Below are 8,694 nucleotides of genomic sequence, written 5' to 3' on the forward strand. Positions count from 1 at the left end.
TAATCCACGAATACGAATTGCATACTCCATGTCACGGAATTGTGCAATCAAAACATCACCCTTAACATTTTCCAAACTCTCCTCCATCGAGTCCAATCTTTGTTCACAGGTAAAAACATGCTTTTTTGAAAAACAGCGCCATATGTTGGACGTAAAAGCAACACAATTTCACAAGCATTGTGAAATTAAACATATTACAAACGTGCACTTTCTCTTTTCTTTCTTTTCCATTTAACCAGACTGAGCCACAGCAACGCGTGGCCGGGTACAGCTAGTATGCAATATACTAATAATTTCATTTTTTATCTTTAATGGAAGAAACAAATAGTCACACAGGTGTCCTCACACACACACACACACACACATATCCCCCTACCAACAGATTTGAATTCAGTGAAATCAATGGGTCAACCCTCTGAATTTAGAGATTTGTAATCCAAACACATTAGAAGGTAGCCAGTTTGCAAAAAGCTGATCTACAGTATATGGCAAATTGCAAATTAGAGCACATCTGTATTCTACATTAAAGTAAATCACTTTAACCCATTTCTGAATCTGAATCTACTTACATATTATACATAAATATGCAGTATGGTAACAGGACAATACAATTTTTCCTTCTTTAAGGCTTCCTTAAAGCTTCTTTAAAAAAAATAATCTATTCTATAATTATTTTTAAAGGATATTTTGAATTATGTGTATGTTGGCTTGTAGGGAGCTTAATTAATCTTTCTATACCTATGCTTTTGAAATCAAAACTGTATCTTTCCCCAACCTGTAGCAGTAATAAAAAAAATATTTTGCAGAAGATTGGTGAAATATCACACAAGCACTAATACTGATTTTCTCCATTCTCCTTCCAAAGTTTGTTTGTTTAAAACATATCTGACTCCTGCTTATTTTTCCTTGGAGAGCAAATAGCTTCTAAATATTTAGATAGATGATAGATCGCTGAGATAGATATTATATACCATAAAATGCAACCATGATAGAGGACTAGGCAAACATAATGAACACTTCGACAAAGTACAACTTCATCAACATATATTATTATACAAAGTTTACTACTTGAAGGAGGAGAAAGAGGGGAAGGTAATCAAACGAGGGCTCATGAAATCTGATATACTTAATCTAGCTAAACAAATTCAAGATATTTTATTATCAGGCTGTAGCATGCCTAAAATTATTTTTTGAATTTTAAACAAAAACATATAAAGGAATGTTAACCAGTTACTGATGCTAAGGAATTTTTTTTTAGCATAGCATATAAGCCATACCTAAAGGCATGCTGTGAAATACATTTTAAACAAACTAAGAAAGACCCAACATCATTTTTTGCACTGAACATCTCCTTTAGGCAGTGTAAGGATGTTTCAAATGAAGAAAACTAGTTCTATGTGAATTCTACAATAGAAAAAAAGGCCAATGTGATACAAGCTTCGGATAATTGAACAGTTTTATTGGCACTAAGCTATTTTAAACCATTAGCAAACCAGGTAATTTTCCAGGTGTCTCTGTTTTGTAAGTGTTCCTTCTGACTTGCATCCATATGAAATAGGCATTTATTTAAAAGACATTTTTAATAAATACAAATTTTGTATGTACTTTTGTCTATTTTCCTAAAGGGAAAATGTTATACTATATATTTTTACAAGAGGTGAAAAAGCAGTGTATTCATCTGCCTTTTGAACCTCGCTGGTGCTAGTAAAGATTGTGAGTTGGGTCTTACAAGGTGACTTACAGACAATTAAATGGCATATCCAAATCTTTGGAGAAAAATTAGCACCGTACACAGTGTAGAACTATTAATTTTAAACCTCAGGTCCTAAATAATAGGTTACAAAAACAATTTAAAAATTAGCTAGCAATAGTTCTTAGTATCTAGGCTGCTATAAAAGTATCAGCCTTTATTTTGGTTACAACTAAGTGATTCTGTGTGCACTCTCCTAAAATAAATATATTTTAAAAGAATAACTGTTTCGATCCATGGCTGAAATACATGGCTTAGTTCTTAGACTCCTCTGGTTCTACTTCATCTCCTGCCTTTTATGTTATACTTTTATGAAGTGAGTTTGTTTATTCTGTCTAGACTGCTTTCCCCCCCTCCCTCATCATTCTCAATTTAAATGTTAATAGCCCTGGTTAGCTGGAAAAGATGCAGGTATTCAGCCATGATGCCATTCATGACTTGCTTAGATCTTCTTGGCCCTTGGGACTCGTGGCTCAGACACTATGGAGATGAGAAATAATCTATGAAAGCAGACTAAAACAATCTGCTTGGTCTGAGCCTTATTTCTCTGACGCCACACCTAGAGAATTTAAAAGCATAATGAGATGTCATTGTAATGCTTCCTCACTGTCTGACTTTTTCATCTCTTGTTTCCCAGCTAAACAGAGCAAATTACAATCCACACAAAAAACCTACTGTCACTGTAAACCAGAGCTGTTACTAAGAGATGATCACCACCCAGAAAAAAAGAAAAAAAAATACATTAAGAGAACAAAGCAGAATGCCAGGTTGCCTAAGGTCAGCATATGTTATTTTTATATAGAGAGATGCAGGTGCAGATTTAGAAATAATTACTATAATTTAGCAAAAAATACAGAACATTTCACTATGGTGGGAAAGTGCAGCCAGCAAATCTTCCATTTGCTGGCTCTTTTATCCAGGTATTGATGCTGATGGGCAACCTTTGGATTAGAGTTTGCCTTTTTATAGCCTTTTTATAAGAAAAAAAAATCAGGCTTGAATTGGACACCCCTTCAAATAGAAGCATCTTCAAATGAAGGATCACCTGCTGGAAAGTAAATCACAGCCTTTCCAAATAAACACTTTGTAGATTCATTTCAAAAGTTATATACTCTATAAAAGATAGCAGTTCTGGGGTTTTTTTTTATTTTCAGTATTATCATTAGTAGCAGTTGTTGTAGTAATAGTAGTAGTAATCTACAGTTAGATTCACAGTCTAAGACTTGTAAAAATTTAATAACTAAAGTCCTAACTAAGGATTAAGAATTATTAAGGTAGTGACTAAAAATATAGAAAGTTCCAAGCAAAGTGTGACTTTTGAGATAAAATTAGGATGTTCAGGTCTGATAAATTCAAAATTTCCAGATAGTGATAGTCCTTTGGGTATTGCTCCAAGCATATTTCTTTTTCCATTAACATTATTATGGTTGGTCAACCAGTCAGCCAGATGTTTAAACTGGATTTGGCATTTTTTGTCCACCTATTGAGTTCTTCCCAAAAATCTGGGGTAGACAGATTTAATAATAGTAAAAGTAATGCCATAGGATGTTAGCTGTAAAACTGCCTTTTGCAATTGATTTCTGGTGTTTTTGTCAATGTGAACGGTGTTCTAGTGGTGCTATTATTAAGCGCAGATAATCTAGAGTCAGATTGATAGTCTAAGACTGTTAATGAAGATTACTGTAATAAACTCATGGCATGCCAGAGGGGGGGATTTTGGTAAACTCAGGTCTAGAAACAGAAGACTTATAGCCCTTCTCTAAAAAATAACATTAAGAATAAAATTAATGCTACTTTTTAAAATACATGAGTTAAATGTCCTTTATATAATTATAAGAAATTCAGAGTATGCAAGAATGCTAATTTCAATCAAAATATTGGTTTCTATTTTTTTCAGAAAGAGAAAATGAGAACAGACACAGATGAATGGCTCTATGCAGATTTTGCTGCAGAAAATCAGCATTACCTTCTTAGGCAAACCTAATCAAAGGTGACCCATCAGAACCCCTTCATGGCCAATATTCTAATCTCCATGTATGTAGAAATGCTCCTATTAAAATTAGTATCGACTGGGAATATCTTTGTTAAACTAGCTAAAGGTTTACAAGATAGCTAGGAAATATTGAGTTCTCAATATATGTAAACCAGACAATTAAAAGCCAGCCAGAAAAGGGGAGATTTGGTGATACTTCAATTATGAATATTCCAGTTTGTAGTGAGAAGGAGTGAGGAGTCCTTAGTCTCTGGAATAATGAAGGATGCAAAATAAATTTGATTGAGATAGTGCTGGTTTACACCACGGTATATACTAATATATCTCAAGATAGCATAAACTATTGTATTAGATCAGAGGTCCCCAACCCCCGGTCCGTGGACTGGCACCGGACCTCGGCATGCCAGCAACCGGTCTGCACAAACAAGCAAAGCCCCATCTGCTGGATGCAGGCAGTACATGAAACCATGCCCCCTGTGGTCCGCGGAAAAATCTTTTCCCACAGAACCGGTCCCTGGTGCCCAAAAGGTTGGGGGCCTTTGTATTAGATGATACAAGTCAGTCTCAAACTATTTGGTAAACTTGCTTAATACTGGGAGAGAATACACTTCAAATAATACATATGCAATAAAATATACTTTCTTCTGTGTTGCGCAACAATATTATTTGAAGGTGCATTTTCTCCCATAATTAGAAAATCCTTTCCAGTTTAGCTTTGATTTTTTTACCTATTATAAAAACATTTGACCTTCATCACCTACATTAGGTAAGCTTTGCTATATTATTTAAACAGATCAAAATGCCTTCTCTCTTAGATATATAAAGGCTACACTTAATATGGTGTAGGAACTGTTCTGTCGCTATCCGCTATTCAGTTGTGATAAATAATGCAACTGTTTCCTAACAGGTTTTCTGAAGAGTGAAATTAGTGTATGTTGATATCACTACATAGCCCATGAGCAAATTGCTGTTCAGGAATTATTCAGACCCTGATTACAAAAAAGGAAAGAACTCCACAAAGTTTAATATGAGATTTCTTGTATAAGATTTACCAAACTAAATCACAATCTATGGAAAAATAGGGCTTTTTTTGTCATAGAATGCACCGGAACAAAGTTCTGGCACCTTTTTTCGATGGATTTTCAGAGTTGCATTCTTTTCCTATTGTTTCCTTTCCTGTCCTTGTTTGTTTTTGACAATGCCCCGCTGGCGGTACAGTACCTTGGGTAGTTCAAAGACTGGAATGTCTACAAAAATCTCTTTTTAATTTTTATACTTTATATTCAAACTGCAGAGGGGAAGAATAAGAATAAAGCCAATGTCTTGTGATTTGGAGGTATTATTAATAATATATATATATTAATTATATATTGGTCAGATGTAAAGGTAGACCTACACAATGCTTTTTTTTGTAAAAAAAAGAAAGAAAAAAGGTGCTGGAACTCACACACATCGTACAATCCGCCTTGCCTACCCTACAAGGTTCCATCCAAAAAAAGTGCCAGAACTCCGTTCTGGGCGTTCTACGACAAAAAAAAGCCCTGGACCTACAGTATGAGATTTAATCAGATCTATTTATTAAATTGAGTTTAACTTAAAAGATAAATTAAAAGTAATCTGTTCACTGACAAAGTTTAAATTTCAATTTGTTTCAAGTCAATATCCATATTATACTCCAAATGTAAATTTTTCCACCGTTTGACAACGTCTTAAAAATAATTCAATCTTTTACAAGCAACCAAATTTTGTTTTATTGGGCCAATTTCATTCCACATAGAATGCTGACATTTCCACTCATTAAACTAAATGGGTATGCCAATGGTAAATGTCCCAAAAGATTAATAAAATGCCTTCTTGTAATTTAAAGCCACAAAGTGCATGGTAACATTAATAGTATTAACTTACCTTGAACAAAATCCTAGTCTTTTAGATACACTAAAAATTGAAGGGGTTTTTTTTCAACTACAAAGGTAAACCTTGTAGGGTAGGCAAGGCGGGTTGTAGGACGTGTGTGAGTTCCGGTACCTTTTTCTTTTTTACAAAAAAAGCTCTGGATAAAACCTTCTAAAAATAACAGCCCATCAATGAGAATCAATATTATTTCATCCATTTCTTCATGATATACTGAAATCCAGATTTATTTAACAAACTCATGTTGTATATTTGCACCAAACCATATCCAGAAACATATGTTTGCTTCTTACAGAGAATTCTCAGAATTCTAATATTTGGTATACTTTATTGTTGTTTTCTATTGGCAGAATCAAAGTTTTTATAAATTGAAGATGGGTGGATGGATGGATGGATGGATGGATGGATGGATGGATGGATGGAAGGAAGGAAGGAAGGAAGGAAGGAAGGAAGGAAGGAAGGAAGGAAGGAAGGAAGGAAGGAAGGAAGGAAGGAAGGAAGGAAGGAAGGAAAAGATTTTATTCTGGCAGAAGGTTAGGGAAGGCAGAATTGGACATACAAAATATAGACAATAAAGGGAATTATGCCTATTTTATTGACAGTGACTATTCACAATTATTGAGTGCCAATTAATTCACAAAATTAAATATATTAATACTTTTATAATCATTGCACATGGCTGAAATTATATCAAACTCACAAGAATTCTCTGGTTTTGCATGAAATTTTCCAGGTCAGTTCCTGAGAGAATGCATGAAATTACATGATGGAGATTGCCACTTGAAAGATTAGAGATTGCAAAGAAACTGCAGTCCCAATATGAGCACTTTTTACAAACCAAGAATTGCAAGTAATGTGTGCCCACATCAATACAAAGCAAACCATAGAAAATGTTTCCAGGGTTTTTTTAGCTGCTTCCACTGGCAGGAAAAAAACAAATGAGGCTCATCAAACAGATATAAGCCAGGATTCTTCAGAATTCAGCTTAACCAGAGAAACTTTTACTAATATGTAGCTGAGTACAGGTCTCCTCTTCTGTAGATATCTGTGATTATGACTATGATTTATTTCACCAAGCTTCATGCTTTTAATTCTCACACTGACTCTGTCAACATTACAGTCACTCCGTTTATATTGACAGAAATTAATACGATTGCATTCTTCATCTCTCTGCTGAAAAATCAGCTAAATTATATTTCTAATGTTATGTGCCTAAACAAGGGCTATCTTAGCTTGCCCTTGCAGGACTTAACTTTGGCTCAGATATGTCAAGCTTTCTCAATGTTACTGAATAAAAGGAGTTCACTCTCTTAAAAAAGAGGAAAACGAGTCCAAATTTCTCCACAGCGTTTTTATAATGTATTCTTTATAAAGTGTTCTTCTTGAGGCTTGAATTTGTTAGAAGCATTTTGTGTTCTGGCTTCTTAACAGACTCATTCAGACCATTTGTCTGAAATGATATAGGGCAGTGATAGTGAACCTTTTAGACACCGAGTGCCCAAAAACTGCCCTGCCCCCCACTCCGTCCCCTGTCCCACCTGCTCCACCCCCGCCCCTGCCCGCCCACCCCGCCTGCTCCACCCCCACCCCACCCGCCTGCAGGGCCACATACCACCTCCACGGCCCGCTGTAGATTGCCCAGACGGCCCTGCAGTGCTATAACGGCCACGCCCTCCACCTGGACCCCGCAGCATCATCTGCACATGACGGGACACAAGGGTAAAGTCTTGCCCCTGCTGCCCGGCTGCCATGTCCTTGGCTTCTCTGCTCTGTGTGGGCCCTGCCCAGGGGCAACTCTCCTCCAGGGAGTCTGCTGGTGAGGAGGGGGCCACAGGGGAAGGCAGGGTGGGGCAACGGCATGCGTGCCCACAGAGAGGGCTCTGAGTGCCGCCTCTGGCACGCGTGCCATAGGTTCACCACCACTGATATAGGGTTTCCTGCCTGAGTAGGGGGTTGGACTAGAAGACCTCCAAGGTCCCTTCCAACATTATTATTATTACTGTTGTTGTTGTTGTTGTTGTTGTTGTTGTTATTATTATTATTATTATTATTATTATTATTATATTATCATCATCATCATCATCATGACAATGTTTTGCAGCACAATTGAACCAACAAAGAACCTATCTGCTGAATTAAAGGAGTGAACACGTCACTTCTGTTTATATTATTAAAACTGGCGTAGGTTATAACCACACAACCATTTAAAAGCAAGATGCTTTTGGAATCAGCTAGAACCTGATGCAGTCTTCTCTACCATCTTTGACTAAAGTATAAATGCTTCCAGGATTCCTAAGCCTGTTCTCTACCCATTGTCCTCCTCGCTGCTCCTGGAGCATTGTAGCCTGGCTGTGTTAATCTTGAACTAAGCATTCTGTCTCCTGACTTCCCTTAAAAGCCCAGTGCTGAAACATTCAGCTCTATTCATAATTTATTCCTCTCATCCAGCGATGGATTATTGTTCCATAAAAATCACTGAAACATGCTGGAATCACTCATGCACAAATATCCAGAAAGACATTCTGAAGAAAACATAGTTAAACCAATGTCTGCCCCTGCACATTCACGATTTTAAATATTAATTTAAAGATCCTGGATAGAGCAGTGATTTTTAAAAACTTATTCTGATTAGAAACAAAGACTGGCTAAGGGTTGCAACTGTTGATAAGCTGGTGTGTCATCTATGCAACTTTACTGCTACCTGCGTTGGTTTACTTGCCCTGTCAGTTTTCATAATAAAGCCAAGGAGAAGAGAATAGGATGAAGATAAATTAGTTCTCTGCAAGCTGAGCTCCTCCAGATATGCTACGACTGGCAATTTCAATCTTAACCATGTGTGGAGGAAAAGCTGAAGAAAGACTAAACAGTGCTTGAGACAACACTTATTATTTATACTTTCTTGCATAATGAAGAATGATAACACTGTTACTCCTGTTATAGCAAAGACACAGTGTAGATAGACAGACAGACAGATAGACAGACAACCTTTATTGTCATTTTTTACTGTGGGCACAATGGCACACATTAAAAATGAAATTTA

The sequence above is a fragment of the Protobothrops mucrosquamatus genome, unplaced genomic scaffold, assembly GCF_001527695.2.
Source record: "Protobothrops mucrosquamatus isolate PMUCROS unplaced genomic scaffold, P.Mucros_1.0 scaffold_149, whole genome shotgun sequence".
Taxonomy (NCBI): domain Eukaryota; kingdom Metazoa; phylum Chordata; class Lepidosauria; order Squamata; family Viperidae; genus Protobothrops; species Protobothrops mucrosquamatus.